Source organism: Equus asinus, chromosome 13 (assembly GCF_041296235.1).
Source record: "Equus asinus isolate D_3611 breed Donkey chromosome 13, EquAss-T2T_v2, whole genome shotgun sequence".
Lineage (NCBI taxonomy): Eukaryota > Metazoa > Chordata > Mammalia > Perissodactyla > Equidae > Equus > Equus asinus.
In genome coordinates this window covers 40,479,282-40,496,112 of record NC_091802.1, presented here as the reverse complement: position 1 = coordinate 40,496,112, position 16,831 = coordinate 40,479,282, and the positions used below count along the sequence as shown (strand labels likewise).

General features: G+C 42.7%; 1 pseudogene; it reads left to right on the top strand.

Annotated features, from left to right (window-relative positions):
- The first annotated feature begins 9,639 nt into the window (after window positions 1-9,639).
- On the top strand, window positions 9,640-11,718 carry LOC139039977 (glycogenin-2 pseudogene; annotated as a pseudogene).
- The last annotated feature ends 5,113 nt before the right edge of the window (window positions 11,719-16,831 follow it).

Genomic DNA, 16,831 nt, shown 5'->3' with positions numbered 1-16,831 from the left:
AGGACACTGACACTGAATACAGTAAAAGCCTGAATTATACCCTTCGCCCAGAACATCAAGCTCCCCCAGGAGAGTCCAGTGTGTAACTTAAGGATGGGAACCACCAGGCTGAAGAGTTTCTCTTTCATCTAATTATAATTCACTATAAGCTTGGGGACTTTAAGTACAAAAAAAAAAATCCCACAGCTGTACAGTATATTCATTTCAAGAACAAAGCAGAAAGCCAATCATCCAGCAGAGGGAGCAAGAGGTAAATAAATATTTTTTTAAGCTATAACATGAAATCTTAAGACTTTAGCGACCAAATGATTTATTTTGTATGCAATGACGTTATTTCCTGAAAGGTAAAGAAACTTGGTCCCAGTAACACAGAGGACCATCCCACATCTCTTGACTCTAGGTCCCTGATCTTTCCCAGGATGAAGCTGATGTGGAATGACTTTTTAATGTTCATTTACCTACAGAAACATGCATTCAAATTCCTTATTGAGATCAAGAAATATGGTAAAATATATTTTAATTGGTAGTAGACAACATAAAAACAGGAAGGACTTCTAAGGAAAATGCAAAGACATTTCTTCCTCTTTAAAACAGATCAAGTGGACCCCTCATTTTCATTCATTCCTTCATTCACTTACTGCCATCAACTGTGTGCCTACTATGTTAGACACTGTTGCCGGACCTCACCTAACATCACTTTATAGCTCTGTATTGAAGTTTGGGATGTTTCGGCCTCTTCTTCAGGTAGCCCGTTTCGTGGGATACAACACTGAGTATTATGGTATTGTGTCTCCTCATCCGGCTGTTGGTGTACACTCGTGGCTGTTGGTGTACACTCGTACACTTGTATTTAGAGTGGGTAAGATGGACAGAACATTTCCTGATGAGCTTTCCAGAGTCACTGCACCTCATAGGTTTACTTATTCAACACACATTTGTTGACAAAGGTCCAGTCCTCAAACTTTAGGCTTCAGAAATTTGATTTTATCAGTCCACTCAGGGTTGATCAGGAGCTAAGGGAAACGAATCATATAACCCTCATTAACAGCCCCATTCGTTTACAGTGGAAGTCTCATTGTCGCCTTTGGTTTACCTTTATCCAGTCCACTTTTGTTTCATGACCAATGTGCCTACAAGCTAAATTAGATATCAGAACATTGGTGATCATGGAACAAAGGCAAAGGCTGTGAATAGGCTTGAAAGGCGTTTGTCTAAGCAATAGGAAAGCAGCATCAGTACCAAATAGCAATCTGCTGTGATGAAAATACCGTCTCTGCCAGATGGCTTCTGTTGCACAGTATTCTATTGTCTGCTCCAGACCCCACCTATTTCCCCACATTCACAGGTGCTGCCATGGACACCACTTGCCAGCCCTATGCTAGCCTCCCTACCAGACCAAATTCTCGAGGGGACGAAAGGCTTCTTCATATTTGTCCCCGGATGACACTAGGCTCCCAGAACTTCTAAGGATCTGACGGGTGAATGGGAGGGTAGATGAGCGGGTAGGTGCATGAATGAAAGGCAACTCCAGTTTCCCGGACTCTGCCTGGGTTATCAGAAGCCTAAGCTTCAGACCCCATTTGGGAGGTGTTAGGGGTCTTATTCCAAATCATCACTAGTTTGTTCTTTAGCTTTATTTTAATTTCTTTGCTTTCAAAACTGAGTGTGTTACCACTGATACTACTTTCCCTTCTCAAATAATGATTGTAAAGAAAAAAGAAACATTTGAAAGAGTGGTGTATCAGTTATTCTAATTTAAAATCAGCATTTATAAAGCATGGTCTATAGGTCTCTTTTTAAAGATATAAGGAACTGCTCCAGGGACAAAGTCCAATGGCTTCCCATGTTACACAGAGTAAACCATTGCTATTGATCTCTGACCTCCTCTGCCATCACTCTCCCTTCCATCCCTCAGCAACAGCTCTGGGGCCCCCGCTGCTCCACCCACACTCACACCTCTGGACCTTTGTACCTAGAAGGTGCCCCACCCCAGACTAGTGTAGGGCTCTTCCCTCTCCCTCAACTTCCAGTTTTCACTCAAATATCACTCTCACTCTCACAGTGAGGCCAATCCTAACTGCTCTAGATACAGTACACCCACCCAACCCCAACTCCAGGCCCCTTCATTTGTCCCAAACCACAGATCATCCTCTGACATACTCTCCTCTCCTACAACAGGGCCTGGCACACACTTATAATATTTATAGATATTTGTGAATAAATAAATGAGTGAACAAATGAATGGAACATCAAACAGCCTATAAGGCTCACACTGAACGATAGCAGTCCCTGGCCCCCCCACTCGTGAATCTTCCCCTCCAAAATCTTTTAACTATTTCTGGTATTAACATGCGTATTTCTAAAGAACATGCTTATACTGCTATTTCTTGATTATTCAATTTGTGACGTTAAACACCTAAATTCCTATTGTAGAAGATGACGACACAAGATTCTTATACCACCCCACACCTCGAGCTCCCATTTCTTCCCCTTTCCAGTATAATTATAACTCATTATTTTATAACTTACTTATATCTTTTTTGTCTGTATCCCTCTGCTAGAATGAAACTCCACAAACAGAAATTTTTGTCTGTTTTGCCCGCTGAATCATCCTCGTGGCCTAGAACAGTGTCACACACATACTCAGCACTGCATAAATATTTATGGAATGAATGAATGAATTATCAGATATACAGTATGTGACTTACCCAAAAGTCATTCATTATTGCCTTCTTGGGGCACACTGGCTATCCCCTACATCCCTTCTCGTGGTTGCCTGGCTGGTCTACTCTCCCCTGAATGCTGCAATGGCGTGTGATCATGTCCAGGTGACCCTCAGTGACTCATTTTCATCCAGTTTTAGTTGGAAATCCCTCCTCTATATGTCCAAACTTTGCATTAACACTCACACTGATTTATAATTACTGATTTATTAATCAGCTTCTCCAGCTACGCTGCAGCCTCCTCGGCATCATGGAGTGTCTTGGTCATCTCTGAACCCCACCATCTATCACAGCATTGGACCTATTGTAACAGATTTTCAAGAAGTTCTGAATGAAAAACACACAGCCCCGCTTGTCACTTTGGAAAATGACTTCTTCCTGTCCCAAGTGAGCCCTTCTGACAAGGCACTCTCACTATTTACAGAAATAAAGTAGGAATCAACTGCTTTTCTTTTCACTTTTCACTTCCCCATGTGAATTCATTCCAGATTATTTCATTCACTTTATTTTTTCAACCATTTAGTTATTTCTACCCACTTCCCTTGTTCAAATCTGCCTCAAAAATAAAAGTACATTTCAACGAACAGAGTTAAACGTCAGAGCATCATGGCTTCTTTCAAAGTTAGAACTGTCACCTTACAAAACATCTGATTTAACATTGCTTGACAAAATTGAGTATTCAGAACTAAAATGTACAACCAGTCGAACACCTCCCTACGTCACTACTCCCGTTACGTTCTAGCAGCACATCAGAATCACCTGGAGGATTTAAGGGAGGATTCAAAGGAGGATTTAAGACACAGATTGCTGGGCTCTCATCCCCTGGGTCAGAGGATTCCGGGGATCAGGAGCAGAACCTGAGAATTTGTATTTATAACGAGTTCCCAGGTGGTGCTGAGGCTGCCCACCTGGGGACCACTCGTTGAGAACCCTTGCTTCCCCATCACTCTCTGGGAGGGCTCAGGCACTAAGCTGATGCACCTGTGAATGGGTTAAGACTCCCACCCCACAACCACCAGCCAAGCTAACCAACTGTTGAGTCCATGATTACAGCACCTCTCAAACTTTAATAGGAGCCAAAATCACCTGAGGATCTTCTGAAAATGCAGAATCTGGTTCAGCAGATCTGAGGTGGGCCAGAGATCTGCATTTCTAACTAGCTGCCGGGTGATGTCCATGTTGTCGGTCCACGGACCAAACTTTGAGTTTAAGTCACTACAAATTATACCAGGTAGATTAGTATAAAATTAAATGACTTTCTTAGGTCTCCAAGCTTTGAGTTGATTCAAAGCATTTGATTTCAGATCTGAGCACTGAAACTACCAATATTCACTCACACTTTGTTAAAAATTTTGTTTCACCCATATAAAAATTCCACCATGAATGGGCCCAGCTGACTCATTGTCCTGCCCAGACTACCCCAGCTCTGTTCAAACAGTGCAGATAATAGTAAACCTGGCAGAGATGGTTGGGAGGGTGGGGCTGTTTACACAAGGTGATTTAGAAACTTACTCTTTGTCCTGTGGTGAACGTGTTTTGTTACATAGTTACAGCATTCAGCCTTCCTGGACAGCTGGTTTAGAACACCATTATCTCATGCATTATGCACCATGAACGTCTGTGTTATCTCTTTTTTATTTCCTGGGCTATAGAGATTGTGGTGATGGGGAAGTGAAAGAGAACTCCTCCCAAAACCTACCTTATCCACCTACTTCCTTATAGCTACAGGTGAATATTAAGTTCACACTGAGGAGAGGGCAGGACCAGCTACAAAATTCACAGGGCCCAGTGCAGAATGAAAATGCAGGATGCCTTGTTCAAAAATTACTAAGAATTCCAACAGTGCAACAGCAGAGCATTAAACCATGCACCAGGCCCTTCTGAGATCATATGCCCGTGAAGTCAACCCCAGGGGAGGGACTCTAACATAATGAAAAACTGATGAATTAGAAAACTAAGCCAACCCCCTCACACTCTTCCCTTCTTTCTCCTTCTCAAAACATATGTCAGAAAAGAATAACTATGATGAGAATGGTGGTGTCATTTATTACATTGTCGAATAAGAAAGCGTCCCTGTCTCATCCTTGGCCTGACTTTTCTTTATTTTTTGTGAAATATCTCAACTTTCTGATTAAGAAAAACCTAACTGGCTGCCACTGATTCCAACAAGGACTAAACTGAACTCTACACCTTTGATCTGATGATGATAAGATGGTTTATCCAATCTATGACAAGGAAATGTACAGCACAAATATGATTAGAGGAAAGGGTGTGTAATCTCAAACAACAAGCTTTCCAAGTCATCAGGCAGCACATCACAAACTTAATGATTCACCAAGGGTCTTGTTAAAATGCAGACCCTGATTCAGGAGGTGGGTATGAGACCCAGGGGGCACCTACATCGTGAGGCCAAGGACCACACTTTGAGTAGTTGAGCTCTAGAATTGCCCTGTGCATTATTAAGGTAGCCACTGGCCACATGGATTTATTGAGCACTTGGACGTGGCTTGTCCAAATGGAGATGCACTGTGTGTAAAATGCATGCTGCATTTCAAGGATGGTCCAAAAAAAATTAAAATATCTCATTGATAATTTTATATTGATTATATGTTTTGGATATATTGGCTTAAATAAAATATATTATTGAAGTTAATTTCACCTGTTTGTTTTTCCTTTTTCATGTGGCTCCTAGAAAATTTAAAACTACATACGCAACTCACTGTTAGCACTCTTCTAGTTGGAACTTCATTGACCATCCTCTCCATTTGATGATGAACTCCTTGGGGTGGGAGGGTAGGACTAGACCTGGACATCACCCAGGTAGGGAACAACTTGATATCTGAATTCATCTCTCAAGGTCCCACCATTCAAAGTTTGCTTCTCTGGCTCCCTCCACCCCAGTACACACACGTACGCACACACACTCACACACACACATTCACACACAGCCACACATGGGAGTGGAGTAGACTTGAGGACAGGACCTTGTCTTATGCATCATTATTCCTCAGTGCCCAGCACAGTCCATTATCTAGGTAATCCATGAATATCTGATGTGCTCTATGTAAATCATTCATGGCTCCTCCCATTTTTAATACCTCCAGGTCGCTGTGTATATTTCAAAGTTATCATATGCTTTCTCAATTATATTTTCCTGCAGAAGGTTGTCCTTCAGCTTATCTAGTACTAGCTACACGGGCTCAATCAACATCAATGACACAATGCTACTAGTGCATATCAAATGGTAAATATCAGTGGCCCTTTCCCAGTCACCAAGTTCACAATTCTCGCACTTCTATGATCGTTGCTGCTACTAGTAGCTACAACTCACTGAGTGCTTCCTCCACGTCAGGTGTTGTTCTAAGCACTTCAAACACGTCATTTCACTTAATCCTCACTACAATGCTATGCTGGGTGTCATTACCATCCCCACTTTACATATGAGGAACGTGAGGCTCAGAGAGCTTAAGAACCTTGCCCGCATTCACACAGCAAGCAAGTGGCAGAGACAGCATTCAAATCAAGATCTCCAAAGTCCGTGCTCTCAATCCTTGGTATCTATAACACTAGCAGCGAGTTCAGGATCGCCAGTGCAGCCAAGAGGCAAAAGAGATGTTGGGTGGTTTCGAACAGTGCTTTTTAACATCTCCACCAAGGCAAAGATATTCTTTAATTCCTTTTCTGAGTCTATTTTTTAAGTGCATATATTTCTCAATAAATGATAAAAATGTCATCAGCCTTTTTTCCTCCAACTCAGGGAACATGTAAATCTGACATTTCTTTTATATCAGAATGTTGTGAACACGTGGATACACACATATATGGATTGTATACAAATATGTGTGTACACACATATACTGCATTTCAATTATTAATATGTGGTATATCGAGTAACTCATTGGGCAAATAGGTTTATAAGGAAAAAACAGAAGAATAATTCAAAATCAATTACCAATGAATTGTTTTACAATGAAGGTACAAGTTTCAGAATGATCTTTGAAAGACAGATTTAAATATTTTGAGTCAGTTTCAGATTTGAAGTCTTTTTTTTTCTAATGACTATTCTTTCTTCATCAAAAGAGCTGGTTCATTCAAAAAGGAAGATTTTGTGACGGAAGTTTTACTTTGGGGATTATCACCTGTATATATAAATATCTTAGTACAACTTTAAAACACCAATGCTTTGAAATAATATGCAAACTACTTGCTAAATCTATTTTGACAGAACTGTAAAAAGAACAAAGTCTTAAAAGATTTCTTGTAGCTCTACCAGAAGAGATTGCATTCAACTTTCCACGTTAAAAACGTTGGATAAAATTTCTGGAATACTAAGATGCAAAATGGTGGAGACAAAATGGTCATAATCATTGTGACAAAGCAGATTAAGGATCGTGGCTTTCACATGAGTGCAATAGGTCAGAATAATTGGTTTCCATTTTCACTCTTCGATTAATTGATCATTGCTTCTGGGGTCAGTTTTACTGTATAGATTTTCCACTTTGACAGTGTGCAGGCATTATGTCAGTGACGTCTAGGGGAAAAAGAGGATCTGAATTAGAGACTAAAAACCTGAACTTTGGGGGGCTGGCCCTCTGGCCAAGTGGTTAAGTTCCCGCGCTCTGCTGCAGGCAGCCCAGTGTTTCGTTGGTTCGAATCCTGGGCGTGGATATGGCACTGCTCATCAAACCACGCTGAGGCAGCGTCCCACATGCCACAACTAGAAGGACCCCCAACGAAGAATATACAACTATGTACTGGGGGGCTTGGGGAGAAAAAGGAAAAACTAAAATCTTTAAAAAAAAACAAAAAAACCCCTGAACTTTGGTCGAATGTCATGCTTATTATGTTCAATAAACATAACTGGCGACCAAACACACCACGAAGTCCTGTGCTTTTAACAAGCCACGAGGTAAATCTTTAACAAAGCCTCAGATGACTTAGGAACCAATGAGTCCTGCAGCAGGGAACAAAATGAATTACTGGTGCAGATCAAATTACCCAGAAACACCATGTGTCAACATTAATGTCAGTTCCTTAGAACCAAGATATTGCTCCTTAATTACTCTGACCTCCCAAAACCTATAGTCCTCCTGACAGCTCATTTCACAGAGGTGCATTTGTCTTGAAAAAGTGTTTGTAGCTACCAGCCTGTCCATTCTATCAATGTAAGACTTGGCCGTGAAATTCTGTCATATCTTGCCCTGGGCAGCGACTGTTAAGTATCCCTCAACATACGTGTCAAACACATAAGAAGTTGCTCCAGGCTTTTCCTACCTTTTCATTGCTCAGAAAAGTAGAAAACACCAAACAAGGAGGCCTTTGTAGAATATGAGGCATCAAAAATATTACTTGCATTGTGAGAGCTGAGTGGTAACAACTCGTTATTGAAAAAAATATTAATAACCCCAGTCTCCATTGAGACCTAGTAAGTCCCCGGAAAGGTGTACAGCCCCTGGGGATAAGGCTAGGAAACATATCACAGGGAGAAAATGCAAGCCTGAAGAAAGCTATACTATCTGCAATCTTTATTGTCACTAGTGAGACTTGTTTCGATGCCGTCACTTTTCTAAATCAGGTTAAATGAGGCTTCTCACAGTGGGGTTGTTTCCTCCCGACCCTCTGAGGCCCAAGCCTCATTATCTAAGGATTTATTACCTTATTATATGCCAGCATCCCAGCTCTACGTTTAATACATAACGTGGATCCCAGAGCCTGCAGACCGACCTCACTCATCCAATTCTTTACCTTCAGGGTCCCTGGGGTCTCAGTGTTCTGCTCTCACATCCCATACTTCCTCATCTTTCTCATCCATCCACATTAAAATTCAAATTAAAATCCATGTCAGTATTTCCTCTGCTAGACCACAAGCTCCTTGAGAGCAGTGTCTGACTACCCGGTAAGCATTCAACAATACTTGTTGAAGAATAAATGATTGGTTAATTTACCTGGTTGTTTTTCTATTTTTAAAAGCCAGTTGTCAAAACTTCATTCCATGCTTTGCCAAGCACCTGTTCAGAAAATGTTGATTTTACAGGCAGTTTTCCTAAAACCTGTTTACAACTCCTCCCTCCAAAATCAGGCGTTAGCAAAAGCTTATCGTCTCTGAATCTCTTTCTAGAGCTCTGTCTCGCTCTCTCTCTCTCTCTCTCTCTCTCCCTTATTTCAAGTTCTATCCTGTGCCCTACAACAAATTTTAAATACAAGCCTATAGAGCTTCTCTTTTAAACAATATTCTGCTTTGTACAGTTTTTTTTAACTTAAATGAGTGCACATTAAAAAGTAATGACATAATACCCAACCGAGCTGAATGTGAACACATCTGCCGTTCGTGTTCTGAAAGACTAATTAATAATACATCTCTTCATCTAGTTTGATGTATCCGTATACTCTGTGCCTTGCTCTAGGAATGTTCTGGGGCCAGTGATCACTGACACATCTTAGACCATCTATTTCAATTTTGTGCTATTAGGAACGAATGAAAGAAGACAGTGAAAGAGTAGATCTTTAGCCCCAGGGTGGAAACTAGAATGTGTGGGCCATATACCTTATATTAGCTTTTTCAGCAGTAATTTAATTGGTGAGCGTTCTGTTTATAGATCAGGGCGGTGTTTACAAGACAGCTTTCCTGGATCAGGCAAACTTACTGAAAATCAATTTAGAGAGCAAACATTATGTTGATTAATCTGAACTTTCTATATTTGCGCTGTTGCTATAGGCAAGTCGTTTAACCTATGAAACACCTCAGCTTTCTTGTTTGTGGCAGAAGAAGAGTCGCTGACACGATTTTCAATATCTCTTCCAGATATGAGAACTTATACTTCTTTGAGTTTAAAAATAAGCATCATGAAAATAAGAACACCTGGTAAATAATTGCCACTTGCTTACTCTTCTTTCAAAAATACTAAGTTTGAATCGCCGTCCTCGGGGCCTCCCAGCACCAGGCGGGCCGCGGCTGCCCGGGGGCACAGGAGTGCCGGGGGCGTGGAGGCGGCCTGGGCGCGGCGGGGGCCCGGAGGCACAGAGGCTGTCTGGGCGCGCAGGAGGCCTGGAAATCTGCACGGCCCCCAGGAGACGACGCCTCTGCTAGGCCCGGCTGGAGGCCGGGGAGTCCGTCCCACCCACCGCGCCCAGGCGCGAGCCGGCCCCAGGGTGCCCACTGCGCGCGGAGCCGCGGACCATGTCGGTGTCTGACCAGGCCTTTGTCACGCTGGCCACCAATGACGTCTACTGCCAGGGGGCCCTGGTCCTGGGGCAGTCACTGAGGAACCAGAGGCTGACCAGGAAGCTGGTGGTGCTGATCACCCCTCACGTGTCCAGCCTGCTCAGGGTTGTCCTCTCGAGGGTGTTTGACGAGGTGATCGAGGTGAACCTGATAGACAGTGCCGATTACATCCACCTGGCCTTTCTGAATAGACCGGAGCTAGGAGTCACCCTCACCAAGCTTCACTGTTGGACGCTGACCCGTTATAGCAAGTGCGTCTTCCTGGATGCAGACACCCTGGTGCTGTCCAATATCGATGAGCTGTTCGAGAGGGGTGAGTTTTCTGCAGCCCCGGATCCCGGCTGGCCGGATTGTTTCAACAGCGGCGTCTTCGTCTTTCAGCCCTCCCTTGAGACGCACGGCCTCCTGCTGCAGCACGCCACCGACCACGGCAGCTTCGACGGGGCAGATCAAGGCTTATTGAACAGCTTCTTCAGCAGCTGGTCGACGGCCGATATCCACAAGCATCTGCCGTTTATCTATAACCTGAGTAGTAACACCGCATACACATACAGCCCCGCCTTCAAACAGTTCGGTTCGAGTGCAAAGGTGGTCCACTTTTTGGGGTCCAGAAAGCCTTGGAACTACAAGTACAATCCACAGACTGGCTCGCTTTTGGAGGAGGGCTCCGAGCTGGTCACCCAGCACCAGGCATCGTTTCTCAAGGTCTGGTGGGGCATCTACCACGGCAGCATCCTGCCTCTTTACGAAAGCATCCGGGACGAGCAAGAACACGCATCTCCAGGACGCACGGCTTGCCTCGGTGGTGTTGGGGCACCATGTGCAAATTCAGCTCCCAGTGCTGAGGGGCCGTGTGCAAATTCTGTGCCCAGTGCCAGAAACCTGTGTGCAGATTCAGCGGTGGGGTCCAGCCAGGCGTGGCCTGCTGAGGATCCTTCAGAGACGAACGTGGGAGTGGACGAGACCCCACCCTCACCTGAAGGAGGCCATTCTGAAGACGTTGACCTGGCCGTCTCCATTTCCGAGATGTCTCTTAAAGAAAAAGTCAGGGAACTGAGTCCCGAGGAGGAAAGGAGAAAATGGGAGGAGGGACACGTAGACTACATGGGGCAGGATGCCTTTGCCCGCATCCAGGAGAAGCTGGACTGCTTTCTGCAGTAACCCGTGCGGTCAGGCCGCACCCCGTGTGGTCGGATGGTGTTCTGCTGCGTGGTCCCGTTCCCCGGACATCTCCGGTCCTTTCAAAGGGAAAAGCCATTCGACTCTGTGCCTCTATTTATGGTTGAGCAACTCGAGTGCCTCTCAGAAACGACATAACCATGAAAACCCAGCTTGAAGCCCCCCGCTGATTCGAGCTGACTGTGCCTCCTTAGCTTGGTCAGCCGAGCGGTCCTTTCTTCTTGTCACCCTGTCAGCAAAAGGGAGCGGGAATAAACGTCCCGTGGACCTTTGGCAGCGGCCTCTGGGCTTGCTCGAAGGAGCTCAGAAATGCCGCCTTGGACCAGGTGCTACCGTATCCATCCCCCATAGGGTTGGACGTCACTGCAGGTTTTCTTCTGTCCCCAAGCTGAGAACGCTCGAATGTGTCTTCAGTTCCTCGGCAACCCTCAAGAATGCAAAGTCCTTCCCTTGAGGACGAAGCAGAGACCTTGAGTTGTGACTCGCCTTTAAGGACTTCACGAAGCCCGTCTGAGAAACAGCACCGGGGCCGTCGTTTCTCTTCTGCAAAACCCAGTGGGACCTGAGAGAGCCGTTGACGGATGCCCGATTTGGGAAAGGAAGGGAGTTTATTGCCACAAAACCTCCTCTTCAGGAAATCCTCAGGAAAACCCTCACTCCTGAAAAATCCAAAAAAGGAAAGGGGCTACAAAACCAAGAGCAGAGGAGATAAGTAGAAGGACAACAACAGAGAGTAGCAGCTCTACATCAGAACAGATTAAACCATGGGACGAGAAACAAAGGAAACTGAAGAAAACCGGAAAACAAGACACAAAATGGGAGTGGAAGGCCCCCACGTCTCAATAATCACTCTAAATGTAAATGGATTGAACTCCCCAATCAAAAGACACAGAGTGGCAGGATGGATCAAAGAACAAGATCCAACAATATGCTGCCTCCAGGAAACACACCTCAGCCCCAAAGACAAACACAGACTCAGAGTGAAGGGATGGAGAACAATACTCCAAGCTAATAACGAACAAAAGAAAGCAGGTGTCGCTATACTAATATCAGACAAGGTAGATTTCAAAGCAAAACAGATAAAGAAAGATAAAGAGGGACAGTATATAATGATAAAAGGGACTCTCCACCAAGAAGACATAACACTTATAAATATATACGCACCCAACACAGGAGCACCAAAATTTGTAAAGCAACTCTTAATAGAACTAAAAGAAGACATCAACAAAAATACAATAATAGTAGGGGACCTCAACACACCATTAACACCAATGGACAGAACATCCAGACAGAAAATCAACAGGGAAATAATAGAATTAAATGAAAAATTAGACCAGATGGACTTAATAGATATATATAGAACACTTCATCCAAAAACAGCAGGTTACACATTCTTCTCAAGTGCACATGGAACATTCTCAAGGATTGACCATATTTTGGGAACCAAAGCAAACATCAATAAATACAAGAGAGTTGAAATAATATCAAGCATCTTTTCTGATCATAATGCTATTAAACTAGAAATCAACTACAAGAAAAAAGCAGAGAAAGGTGCAAAAATGTGGAGACTAAACAACACGCTTCTCAACAAACAATGGATCATTGAAGAAATTAAAGAAGAAATCAAATTTTATCTGGAGACTAATGAAAATGAGAACACGACATACCAAATCATTTGGGATGCAGCAAAAGCAGTCCTAAGAGGGAAATTCATCGCAATACAGGCTCACCTCACTAAACAAGAAAAAGCTCACATAAGCAACCTCAAACGACACCTAACAGAACTAGAAAAAGAAGAACAAACAAAGCCCAGAGTCAGTAGAAGGAGGGAAATAATAAAAATAAGAGCAGAAATAAACGATATTGAAACAAAAAAGACAATAGAAAGGATCAATGAAACAAAGAGTTGGTTCTTCGAAAGAATTAACAAAATTGACAAACCCCTAGCCAGACTCACCAAGAAAAAAAGAGAGAAATCGCAAATTAATAAAATCAGGAATGACAGAGGAGAAATCACAACAGATACCAATGAAATACAAGAGATCATAAGAGAATACTATGAAAAACTATATGCCAACAAATTGAACAACCTGGAAGAAATGGACAAATTCCTAGACTCCTACAATCTCCCCAAACTGAATCAGGAAGAAATGGAGAATCTGAATAGACCTATCACAAGTAAGGAAATAGAAACGGTAATCAAAAACCTCCCCAAAAACAAGAGTCCAGGACCAGACGGCTTCTCTGGAGAATTCTACCAAACATTCAAAGAAGACTTAATACCCATTCTCCTCAAACTGTTCCAGAAAATTGAGAAAGATGGAGAACTCCCTAACACATTCTATGAAGCCAACATCACTCTGATCCCCAAACCTGACAAGGACAACACAAAGAAGGAGAACTACAGGCCGATATCACTGATGAACATAGATGCAAAAATCCTCAACAAAATTTTGGCAAACCGATTACAGCAATACATCAAAAAGATTATACACCATGATCAAGTGGGATTTATACCAGGGACACAGGGATGGTTCAACATCCGCAAGTCAATCAATGTGATACACTACATCAACAAAATGAAAAACAAAAACCACATGATCATCTCAATAGATGCAGAGAAAGCATTCGACAAGATCCAACACCCATTTATGATAAAGACCCTCAGTAAAATGGGTATAGAAGGAAAGTACCTCAACATAATAAAGGCCATATATGATAGACCCACAGCAAACATCATACTCAATGGACAAAAGCTGAAAGCCATCCCTCTGAGGACAGGAACAAGACAAGGGTGCCCACTTTCACCACTCCTATTCAACATAGTACTGGAGGTGCTGGCCAGAGCAATTCGGCAGGAAAAAGAAATAAAAGGAATCCAAATAGGTAACGAAGAAGTAAAACTCTCGTTGTTTGCAGACGACATGATCTTATACATAGAAAACCCCAAAGAATCCACAGAAAAACTATTAGAAATAATCAACAACTACAGCAAAGGAGCAGGGTATAAAATTAACGTGCATAAATCAGTAGCATTTCTATACACTAACAATAAACTAACAGAAAAAGAACTCAAGAACTCTATCCCATTCACAATCGAAACGAAAAGAATAAAATACCTTGGGATAAACTTAACCAAGGAAGTGAAGGATCTATACAATGAAAACTATAAGACTTTCTTGAAAGAAATTGACGATGACATAAAGAGATGGAAAGACATTCCTTGCACATGGATTGGAAGAATAAACATAGTTAAAATGTCCATACTACCTAAAGCAATATACAGATTCAATGCTATCCCAATCAGAATCCCAAGAACATTCTTCACAGAAATTGAACAAACAATCCTAAAATTCATATGGGGCAACAAAAGACCGCGAATTGCTAAAGCAATCCTGAGCAAGAAAAACAAAGCCGGCGGAATCACAATCCCCGATTTCAAAACATACTACAAAGCTACAGTGATCAAAACAGCATGGTACTGGTACAAAAACAGGTCCACAGATCAATGGAACAGAATTGAAAGCCCAGAGATAAAACCACACATCTATGGACAGCTAATCTTCGACAAAGGAGCAGAGGGCCTACAATGGAGAAAAGAAAGTCTCTTCAACAAATGGTGCTGGGAAAACTGGTCAGCCACATGCAAAAGATTGAAAATCGACCATTCTTTTTCACCACACACCAAAATAAACTCAAAATGGATCAAAGACCTAAAGATTAGGCCTGAGACAATAAGTCTTTTGGAAGAGAATATAGGCAGTACACTCTTTGACATCAGTTTCAAAAGAATCTTTTCGGACACTGTAACTCCTCAGTTGAGGGAAACAATAGAAAGAATAAACAAATGGGACTTCATCAGACTAAAGAGCTTCTTCAAGGCAAGGGAAAACAGAATTGAAACAAAAAAACAGCTCACTAATTGGGAAAAAATATTTACAAGCCACTTATCCCACAAAGGGTTAATCTCCATAATATACAAAGAACTCACACGGCTTAACAACAAAAAAACAAACAACCCGATCAAAAAATGGGCAGAGGACATGAACAGACATTTCTCAAAAGAAGATATGAATATGGCCAATAGACACATGAAAAGATGTTCATCATCGCTAATCATCAGGGAAATGCAAATCAAAACTACACTAAGATATCACCTTACCCCCGTTAGATTGGCAAAAACATCCAAAACCAAGAACGACAAATGTTGGAGAGGGTGTGGAGAAAGAGGAACCCTCATACACTGTTGGTGGGAATGCAAACTGGTACAGCCACTATGGAAAACAGTATGGAGATTTCTCAAAAAGTTAAAAATAGAAATACCCTATGACCCAGCCATCCCATTACTGGGTATCTATCCTAAGAACCTGATATCAGATATCTCAAGAGTCCGTTGCACCCCTATGTTCATCGCAGCATTATTTACAATAGCCAAGACGTGGAACCAGCCTACATGCCCAGAAACTGATGATTGGATAAAGAAGATGTGGTATATATACACAATGGAATACTACTCAGCCATAAAAAAAGACGAAATTGGCCCATTCACAACAACGTGGATGGACCTTGAGGGCATTATGTTAAGCGAAATAAGTCAGTCAGAGAAAGACGAACTCTATATGACTCCACTCATAGGTGGAAATTAGTATATTGAGAAGGAGATCCGATCGGTGGTTACCAGGGAAAAGGGGGGGTGGGGGGAGGGTACGGAGGGGGAAGTGGTGTACCCACAATATGACTAACAAAAATGTACAACTGAAATCTCAAAAGGTTGTAATCTATCATAACATTAATAAAAAAATAAAAAAAAAAATAAAAATAAAAAATACTAAGTTTGAGTTGTTCAAATAGCATAAAAACACATCATAAAACTGAATCGCTGATCATTTCTCACCTTAAAATATTGTCCAAAAAGTTCAGTGTTAATTGGTTATAACCATTTCCTTAGCTAAATCCTGGGAAGATTTTCTGGATCCTTCACAAATTGCACTCAAGCATCATAAACACTACATTTTTAGGTTAACACAATAAACGAAATACTGCATTATGTGGTCATGCAGCATCACAGCAGTCTGGAGAAAGACAAAACCTCTAGGCAGCATGAGGTCTACACAAGGCGGCGCTTCCCCCAGTCCCTGTGGTCTGTCCGTGCAGAGGTTTGACCCTGGAGTTTGAAAGACAGAGTGAACTAGAATTATGGTTGTCATTTACACATAAGGGATAATGTGAGAAACGACGAGGTCAGAGGACACCTTTCCAGCCTAGTTCTCTCCACACCAGAGCATTCAACAGTCATCTTCACACAGACATGCTTCACTGGGGTCTAATGCGGGCACTGCAAACTCAGCATGTCCACAAACGAACACGTCACATGCCCCTTTGCAACAACCCCTCCCCAGACCCTCTCCCAGCCCCGTCCCAGGGCCCCCTCGGTAAAATGCACCACCATCACTCCCCAGTCACCCAAGTCAGAACTGTGGGAGCCATCCTTATCTCATCCTATTCCTCACACCCACATCCATTCATTCAACAAAGGAACCCAGGCTGAAGAGCGTGCACATGCTGTACCCAAGAGACAGAAGTGCACAGGGGAGATGAACAGGGTGACCAACTGTCCCGGTTTGCCTGGGACTGTCCCTGTTTCAACACTGAAAGTCTCACATCATGGAAAAATTCTCAGTCTCAGACAAACCAAGACAGTTGGTCA